We start from the raw sequence: 10,997 nt of genomic DNA, 5'->3' as shown, positions 1-10,997 counted from the left end.
TTTGCCAGGCTTGTGAACATTCATCCGTGAGACCGCCTGCAGTAATTATCTGCTCTGCTCAGAGCCCATTGTGAAAGGGAAACAAGCTGTCACATACACCATTAACTGTTCCTACGACCCCCAGTAACACAGGGGTGTTTCTTATAAACCTATAAATGTTGTTTACATAGCCATAGAGTCAAAGGACATGGACACTGATACTCCCTGACAGTAATGCCTGCTGCTAATATGTGCATGTTTAACCAAAGGACTTTTTCTTGGCTTAGCAGTGCCTAAGAACCACTGAAACTGCAGCTTTCACAGCAGCACACAGTCAGGACAGATTCAAGCTAAGAACGTCTCATTCAGAGCCTTTATGTTGTGGCTTTCTGTAATGCGACATTTGAAAAGATGCAGTGTGCTTGAGTGTGTGTGTGTTTTTGTGTGTGGGTGTGTGTGTGTGTGTGCGCGGTTGCCACGCTTAATACCCTTAATCTAAAAAAAACACTCTATACGTATCTTTTTCATTCATGTAGCTGCAAATTAATACAGCTGGGATTTATCACAGACAAAAATAATCGTTTTTGAATAATAAACAGATGGTATGGAACAGCAGGATAGAGTAGAGCTATCATGCATCATGCATCCAGCATTATTAAGATCCATCAGTCATAGACTGGAATTACATAGTATTGTGCGTCGAGCAGGATTTAATACTCACATACTGTATAGTAGACTTTATATACATTGGTAATGTTTTGTGGAGTTAACTGTAAATTTGCAATTAATTAGAGTGTTACAAACTCTTTCAATTCTTCATATACAGTATACTGCAATTTAAAAATAGTGTTTTGCCTCATGTGGATATAGAAAAAATGATGTACTCTTCCATCTCTGTTAGCTTACTCGCTGTATCACACTGATTTTGTTTACTCAAGTTCGGTTAATTGTACTGTGAGTGAACTGCTGATGCCATGGATGGAAAAAAGTGTGCACGTCTTTTTTATTATTGGAATAAATACAAGGTAGCGAAGATAGACCTGAGAATGTAGCTAAAAAAAAAGCAACATAAAAAAATAGTGCCACCTACAGGACCTCAAATATGAAACAATGAACAGCACAGTCAAGGACTTTCAATTATGCAATGAAATCACTTTATGTCAAAATCAGTGAATATCTCCTCACGATTCTGTAAAGGGGTATATAACCAAAGGGGGCCCACCGTAGCTAGCAACATGCCCATTTACAGAGTGGACTGAGAGGAGATTTTCATTGATTTTGACTAAAAGGGATTTTTAGAACATTCTCCAAGATCCCTGACTGCACTCTTATACCTAGCCACTACTCTTCCAGGTAATAAAAAAATCCATTCTCAAAAACCTGACAACATGCAAACAAACAAAAATCCCCTTGGTGCAGTGGTGTGATGTCAGCAGGTGTGGTCGGTGCCGTGCAGCTGCATCCTCCTCTGCGGGGTGTGAGCAACATCCTCAGTGCCTCATTAACATGGGCATGTGTGTTGCGTGAGGGCCAGACAACGTTCAGATGATCAGTTCATGTGAAAGATCAAAAGACTTGGCCAGCAGCTGATGGCGAGTACAGTTGCACAGTTACACGCACTAACAACTCATCTGAGTCAAAATGTGTAGGTCTCTAGAGTAATTAGAGGGTTTGAGTGAAGGAATGCCAGTATGTCAGCTGGTGTGTGGGTGGAATAAAGTCAACAACTCTTCATTTTTCTGAAATATGAGAATGAAGGGATGTGATGGATGCACAGATGGGCCAATAAAAAAAAATGGAGAGATAGATCGATAAATGATGAGAGGATGGATGGGTAGATTGAGATAAAAAGGCGCAGTAGCAAAAAGAAAGCTTCTTATTATCTGCACTATTCTATACTACTGTGCTACTACAGAATAGAGACGGAATGTAATAATATTCCACTCTATTAACATGAGTCCAAACCATATTCCTAGTAAATTGTCAGCTTTAATATAATTTTTATTTCGGTATACGTAAAGCCATTTATTCCCAGACTTCTCCATCCATAATCTGTTAGAAGCAGTCAACATCTTTGGACTTTATTTGGAGCCACAATGACACGTAGCAGTTTTGCAGGGATGAAAAATATCCCCCAGACCTTAATATATGGTGAAACCCTGTAGTTGTGAATTCAGAAACGGCATAAAATGCATACGCCCGTGCTTCCACGACGTGCGTGTGCGACGACTAAGCTATAATGTGTTTGGACAGAGCAGGATGCCAGGCAGTGCCCGTTAAAGGCTCTAATGTGGCGGTGGTTTCATGGTGGTTGGCACAGATCAGCAGGAAGAGGGCAAAGAGAGGGATATAAAAAAGGAGGGAGGGAGGGAGGGATGGGGGAGAGAGAGACAGAAAAAGAGGGGGTAATCTTGAAAGAGAGAGAGAGAGCAAGCTAAAGAAAGAGGGCTATAGTTACAGAGGCACACCGCAGGCATCAAACAGTGGTGAATTTATGAATTCTCTGTTTCTCCCTCTCTCTGTGTCCTCACTTCATCCCTCTCTTTCTCCATCCATCCCTCCCTCCCTCCCTCTCTCTCTCTCTCCCTCTGGGTGAACGGCCCATTCACAGTGTGGTCCTGGGGTGATCAGAGCGGACCCTGCCCTCTCTCTCTCTCTTTCCACTTCTCTCCCTGTCTTTCATCCTGTCTTTTCTTTTCATCGTGGAGAGAAGGAGGGAGAGGGTCAACAGTCATACTTCCCCTTCAACTCATCTTTTATTAATCAGACCTCAGCAGTGTGTCAGGGGGAAGAGTGACGCATGCGGCGGGCTTGAGAGTTTCAAACGGGTCTGGTGAACACACACACACACACACACACACACACACACACACACACACACACACACCACAGACGTGAAGAGCATGAACATGCAAACTGGCCACTGACAAATGCCTTAGGGTGTTTCATATTTCCCCCTGCTGCAAAAACAGGCCATCGCAGAGAAAAATAAGACACCAGAGTGCTCTGATTTGTGCCTGAGTATGTGTCAAAGTGAGAGACAGAGGGAGAAATAGAAAAAGAAATTAGCGGTAAAGATGACTTGACTGCACCACAAGACCTCCTTATCCCTGTCATTCATAAAGCTACCTCGCTCGCTCTTTCTCTCTTTGTTTTTCTCTCTCCCTTACACACACACACACACACACACACACACACACACACACACACACACACACAGACCCCAGCACACAGGGCGAAGCGGATATTCTGGGTGGTGTTATTCCAGGTGTGGAGTCGTTGAGGTCTCCATGCTGTGACCCTGTTATCCTGGGAAGAGGGAGAGTATTAGAGGCATGCAGGGAGAGGAAGAGACTCTATATCAAAAACACATTTGGCCCCCGAGGCTGTATCACTGCAACTACAAATAAAGGAGATGTACACATTGCGCCATGACATTTGTGTCTACATGCAGACGCGGACATGTGCACAAATACGTGACCGCAAATGAGCGCATGAAAAGAAACTGTAGATCAACTTTTTCAAGCATCAACGGGAAAAATACTGACCAGTACATGAAGTATTAAGGAAAAACTTATTTTTTCTTTATTGTTGCCAAGTGTTACGTCAGTTATTTTAACTGCTGAAAGTGAAATTCTGGTGAAAGTAAAAGATAAAAGAAAAAAAAATCCATTCACTTTTTAGTACTACTCACAAACTGAAAAATAAAAGCCTTTTTTTTTTACAACTTACAAATAAGAGAAACCCCCTTGGCTCTGAAGGTTAGGAGTAGATGCTAAGCCATCTGAGACATGTTATGTAATTATGTGTCATTCAGAATATGACTGTTCTTAGTTTACTATTTGGAATTGTTATTATAGCACTTTTTTCTTTTATAGTGCATTTTTCCAAACAACAGGAATAAAGCTGCAAACGATGCTGTTTTGCATTCACTTTCCACACTTCTACTTGACCTAGTTTCCACTTGTCAATGTTCCTCTTATAATATGCTTTATCTGATGTTCCAAGTCAACGGCAGAGTTACTGGCCTGTTCCAGTAGATTTATTTTTGTTTCCCATCAATTTAAAATCATATGTGTTTTTGCAGAACGACAACGCAAAGTACAGAGTTTTCCTATATTTTTCATCATCGGACATCAGGTTAATCCTTGTTTCTGATTGGCTATTCCTGCGCTGAGCATCAATGTAATTAATCATGTGATCACTTGAGAGATCCTCTTCAGTGTTAACCTAACATTTCACAGTAAGTACAAGTGAGCTTATTGATAAATGTGTCGCATTGTTTATGCAGGAAACTAATATTGTACTCAGAAGTTGGCTTTTTAACGCATTAATGATTGTAATTCTGACAATTCTGCGACTGGTGCTTTGACTTCAATCATGTAAGGGTGTCTTTTTGCATTTGTGAATAAATGTGCAAGCAATGTCTGCGACAGAGCATATTGTGGCTATTCGACAGTAACACGGAAAACTTGTGAAAATAATGAACAGTTACTAACTTTGAACTGACGAGAGGGGCCAGTGGTGTTTCATATTGTGTATTCATGGATGTTGGAGACACTGTGTGTGTGTGTGTGTGTGTGTGTGTGTGTGTGTGTGTGTGTGTGTGTGTGTGTGTGTGTGTGTGTGTGTGTGTGTGTAATGCTTCCTCAAAGCTTTCATGTTCTGAGTCCCATTGAGTTTTTTTTTCTCCACAATAAAAAACTATGTCATTACAACAGATTAGATCCTCTGAAAGGCTTAAAAAAGTAACTGGCACTGGGGAGGACGCCAAAAAAACACACAAACGCCTTTTTTGTAACAAGGTAATAAAATTGTGTACATAAATATGCATGCTCTTACCATTTAACACAGACATTTCTTAAATACAGTAATAAAAAAGCGTTCCTTAATTCTGCGCTAAATGCTAGTTAGCGCTGGGCTGGACGCTGGATGCAGGCAGGGAGGAGAGGCGGCTTCACCGAACGCCTTCCCCGCCAATTCTCAATTTTAATGACTTAGTTCTTTGATTAAAAAAACGGCTAAACGGTTCCAGTTGAGCCAGAGAAAGAGAAAAGAAGTAAAAACTCCAACTTCTAAGAGATGAAAATAACCGTTGTTCTCCAGTTTTAAGAGGCACGTGTGCTGGGGTTGGCCCGAGACGTCAGTTACGAGCTGCAGATGTTTGTATGGCTTTTTATGATTGTTGTTATTTTCAAATTGCAGCGTTTCCGTGATGGTCTTTGCACTCATTAGTGTGCGTGTGTTTGCATCCATGCATGAGCAAATGAGGAGGAACATCCAGAGAAAAGGCTTAGTTTGAGTTTAATTAACCAACGCTCTAATCTGTGTGCTTTTTAGCAGCTCATTATGCATACTAATCACAGGAAACTATAGAAGTGATTATTACACACAATGATAAGACTACCCACATATGCACACTCAGATGTACCTGAATTCAAGAATTCCCTGGCAGTGAACAATAGGGGGTAACCAAAAGCCCTGCTTTAACAACTCTCCACAAACACACACTGTTCAGATCGAATCTTCATGTGGTTTCACGGGTTATGAGAGGAGCGAATGTTTTCACCTCTTCTTCGCTAGATGGAGAAGGCCATAAAAACAGCACCTGCTCGCCTGTTCTCTCCCCATCCCGACTGCCCCTCCTCTATGTCTGTCTTTAAACGGGAGTGAGGTAATTGTTTTGTTGGTGTGTAACAGCGTAAAACACATTGCATTTGCATTGGTGGACCACTCTCATGCAGCACATCTTAAAATGATCGGACAGGTGAGGGGTTTGGCACCTCGCTCAAGGACACCGACTGGGGTCAAACCTGGCAAGTCCAAGCAGTTTTAACCAGTAGGCCACCCTACCTGTGTAAATCATCCCGGTGAAGGCTATGAAGTGATGAAAAAAGCATGGTTAAAATGGCACCAATTGTATACTGAGAGCAGTGTACGTGTAAGTGTTTTGGAGCTGTAGGACACAATGGATCTGTTTTATGATGTACTTCCACAAATAATGACTCAGCCTTGTAATTAACAGACCTTATATCAGCCAGAGAAATGGGCATAACTGTCTGCTAATGATTCGGGTAAATATGACTGGAGCCAATACTGCAGAGCTGTTGACCTCAGACCTTACTTAAATTCAAAGTCACATACTTAGAGTACAGCTAGCTACATCCCCATGCTACTGAACACCATGGGGGACTACATGCATTATTCTACTTTTTTAACAGCTTTGCTACATGGACATACCTTGATAGAGTAGTTGGTGTTCATTTCCACCTGACATTAGTTTGCCTCTTGTCCACGAAAATCTGGTTAATTTGGGCAAATCACCCATGGAAGCCACATCTTAAATTTATTGACATAGTGATTTCTGCAGCCATTTTGCAAAACCAGAAAACCAAACTAACAGCTATTGATAATAAAACCAATGCAACCTCTGGCTATCTCTTTTTAGCCCTAAAATAAAATCACATCTGGTTTCTCACTCTTGTGTCTTAATAACTCAACACAATACTGTGTTTTCGACTACCAGAAAATATTAAATGTTGAACATTAAAACAAGCATAAAGTGAGCCAACAAATATGTTGACTAACACACAAACACATGAGTCCCCGTCCAGGCCATCCAGTGCAGAAAGTTTATTAGATAGACAGTCAGGGCCTGTGAACAGTTAGAACTGAACACCAAAACCTATTAGCTGCATCCCACCATAGTTTAACTTCATTCATTCATTCATCACTGACCTACTCCTTCACTGCACCTCACTTTCTCTCTCGAATACACATTGTATTGCTGATTACTCCATTACATCATAATTTAAAGGCCTTTGCAGTGCAATAACCTTTCTATAATGTAAATGACTTAAAAACAGGGGGATTCAAAACTATTACGTATACGATCTGCAAAAATATATATTCTTGTCACATTTCTCATTGCATAAACTTCACATCATGATTCCAGTTTTCACTTACAGCCCCCTCTCTCATATACTTATTCTAAACATACTTTGTGCTTTATGGACAGTGAAGGTATCGTCCTAGATGTATTTTAGTTTGGACTCATCAAAGAAATGACGTGATGGCTGTGTGGTGACAGACTTGGCTTATAGCTGAGTAAAGCTTTCTTGATCTGTGAATAAGAGTGGGGATCCAACGCCAGTCCAGCAGTTTCAGGCTGTAACCTTAGTCATCTGTGTGTGTGTGTGTGTGTGTGTGTGTGTGTGTGTGTGTGTGTGTGTGTGTGTGTGTGTGTGTGTGTGCCTCTCTCTTTCTGTCTGTCTGAGTGTGTGTCTCGGCTTGTGCTGCTGCTTGAGTGTATGAGACAATCTATCGCAGCCAGCGCATGAGTTCAACTGGAATAACATCCGAGGAGCACAGAGGCCTGAATAAACGGCGTCACCACCAGAACCATCTCGTAAAAAAAAATCAATAAATGTCATACATCCATCAATTTCCATCAAGCGCGTCAGTAAATACCACGTTTTTCAATGGAAGGTTAACTTTATGAAAGAGAGCAGGGGTCACTTCACTTGGATGACGAGTGACTCTGGGCCAGCATAAGCAGGACAGGGGCCCTGGCCGTTTGCTTTGCAGCGTTGGCACGACTGCAGATAGGCATTGAGTAGGCTACAAAGTTATGGCTTTCCCAGTGGAGCCATACAGGGGATGATCCAGCATCTTCTTGTCTGGGATTTAGCCTCCCAGGACGGGTTGCAAGGAATGACGGGGGGAGATTAAATGGCTGAAGATGGAAGCTGCATTTCTCTCTGTATCACTATATGTCTGCTGTTTAACTTTCCCGGGTCAGTGTAAGCCATAAACAAGCCTGTTCTCAGAAAAGATCATGATGACAAATCCAAAAAATGTGGAAAAGAATCACTCCTGATACCTTTAAAAAGCAACACATCACCACATTATTGTATGTGTGTGTGTGTGTGTGTGTGTGTGTGTGTGTGTGTGTGTGTGTGTGTGTGTGTGTGTGTGTGTGTGTCTCTCTCTCTCTCTCTCTCTTTCCCTCCACACACACACACACACACACACACACACACACACACACACACACACACACACACACACACACACACACACATAAACCAACACCTTCCCCAGCTCATGCCACTTCCGCCATAAAAGCCCTGGCAGTGATCCACGTGCCCATTAGCACGCGCTAAATAACTGTTAACAATGTATTACCCAGACTCCCCTGCTCTGCCACTTCTAACCTACCCCGGCCGTGTCCCTTCAAAGCGCACAGGTAATTGTGTCAAAGGTTTTTAATAAACAGCCTATTCGGTGCGCACTGCGTTACGCCTATACCTTCCCATTAACAAAGTGTAAGCGTATTTTTTAAAACGATCTGGGCCGGGCTCTGATTGGCTGAATTACTAAATACCGATAAAAAAAATCTCTATACGCTATATGTAAACGCAAGGTTGCACGTGACTTTATCATTTAGGCTTATTGGCAAACATTAGCTTATCGTTATTAATAATGTCTCGCATTAGAACCTGCTTGACAAAATTATAAAAATGTAGTCTAGTCTACTTAGTCTACTTAATAAAATGACGCGTTATATTTAGCCTAATTGAGTAAGCTACTGTCTGATAAACCAATTATTTTTGTAATAAAAAAATAAAAATAAATCGTCGGTAGCTTGTTGTTCGATATTGAAAGGTGGTTCAAAACTAAATCAAAGCAGCAGCTCGTGACACTTACAGAGGTGCACCGTGCAGCCGCAGGTTCAAGACGAGGAATCCTGCCGGTGGACAAGCTTAGCCTATCATGCACTTCTTAATTATTCCACAATTTCGACTTTCCATTTTCGTATAGTGTAGGCTACCCATTGAAGTTCAAGCGCTTGTCAAACTGAGACAATACATAGCCTACAGGCAGAACGGACATATAAGAGCATATGAGGGCCTATAGAATGCTACTAATCAAGCCCGGAAGAAATAAATAGGCCTATAGATGTGTACAATTAAAGAAATGAAACACATTTAAAGTGCAAGTATTTTCCCAGAAATGCGCAAAATTCAGCTACGTTCATTACAAAGGATACGCTGCCAGAGTGCAAATCCATATGGCGACAGAGAGAGAGACAGAGAGAAAGGGCTTCCCACTGTTTTTGGATCCAATGCACAAAATAGACTGAGAATCATCGCCAGGCCGCAAAGAAAGAAAACGAGGGTCGACCGCATTTTCTTTTTCGCTTATAATGCAATATTCCAGCAAAATTGTGTCGTGTAAATCATCTTTCCATGGAAATTAAAAATTAAAAAATTATCACTACAAAATAACGATTGTATTACAAATAGGCCTACCAGTGTCTATACTACTATAGGCTACACTATATCGTAGAAACGAAAATGTTTTTCTCGGTGAGGACTGATTGAAGCCAAAATTCTTATCATAAAAATGCGCCAATTAACAGATATGAGATAGACCCAATAGATACAACGAACCATGTTTCCCGACGGCTCAAGGCTACAAGGGCTTCATCTTTATGAAATATCTTATCTGGTAAAATATGAATAATAAGCCTAATCGTGGACCAGGCCAATATAAATGCTATTATTATTGTTAATATATTTCCAAGAAGGAATCGTTTATCAGATGAGACTTATTGTGGGCTTCTATCTGTTCTCCCACGTTTTCATTGTCTATTTTACGAATAATGAAGATGGGATGTGAATTAATTTAATTTTAATTAATTTAACTTTGTTAAAGATGGCAAATATTCCTTTCATTGCCTTTGAAATGTGTATAGGCCTATAGGCTACAATGTAAAACCAGTTAATTTTCTTTTTGCATATAATTATGTCAACATAAAATAAGCCATAAATATAGCTAACATAGTATAATATTTATGTGTAAAGTTTCGGGCTGATTGTGAAACATAACTTTCTTAAATGGCGTTTAGCTATAGCCGATATGTTTTTGATTGTCTGCATATGCGATAGGCTGAACGTTTAAGAGCAAACATTTTGGGCTATACCTATCCAAGATCAGACACACCGCAGTAAGCATATGTTGAATCGAAACTAAACTATTCCAAACACAGCGTAACCATTTTATTCTCATGGAGTTGTTAAGAAATTAGAAATTATTTAATGCCCACGGGAAGTGAAACTCAAGGCTTTTGATCTGATAACCCACGCGGGTTTGGGCAAAGGCCTTCCCCTTGACGTCCAATAATTTACACACAAATTGATGCCAATAAACGATGACGACATGCTGTTTATTTAACCAGGAAGCCACGAGAGGCCTTGGGCTTTGCAGTGATTTTAGCGGAGGAAACACCACTGCAGCAAATAGGAAACTTAATAAAAAGTAATAAAGTCCTTATGTCACTAATGGCGTTTCGTATAATCAAATGTAATTATTCCTTTAATACCTTCATATGTGATGCTTAGGCTATAGCCAATTTTTTTTTTAAAGAAGGTTCATTCGTAACAAATAGGCACGTTAATTATGTCGGTTTACCGATTAATATGCGAAATGTTGCATAGCAAAATAAACTAATTTGTGGTCAGTTGTGTGTTCATTGGAATCTGTACCGGTTCTTAACAGGGCCACCAAGAAACTCACGCGCACGCACATCCACACGCACGGCCTCCAAGCCATGTTTATTTATAGCCAGGTTCTCCCCTCCATATGTTTTGGCCTCCACACGCAACTACACCGACACGCATTCCCCGCGTGACCACACGCTCATTTACACGGCCTTGAAAGTGTGGAAGATTGTTTCTAAACGTGCAGTGTCCAACTCCTCTCTCTGCTCATTTCAGCAGGTTGCATATTATTAAATCAATTATAAGACCCTGCATCTTAATCAGGACTTTGCAGTATTGTTGGAATAGTAGCCTATTCTAATATAGGCCTATGGCAATAGCCTATTGACGAACAAAATAAATTATTAAATGGTAAATGGACTTGACTTATATAGCGCTTTTCTAGCCGATTTTCTCAGCCCCAAAGCGCTTTACATATCTTACCACATTCACCCATTCATACACACACTCATA

The sequence above is a fragment of the Ammodytes marinus genome (genome assembly GCF_949987685.1).
Source record: "Ammodytes marinus genome assembly, chromosome: 19".
In the NCBI taxonomy this organism is placed as follows: domain Eukaryota; kingdom Metazoa; phylum Chordata; class Actinopteri; order Uranoscopiformes; family Ammodytidae; genus Ammodytes; species Ammodytes marinus.
The sequence above is the reverse complement of the archived record's forward strand: the minus strand, read 5'-3'. Positions refer to the sequence as shown.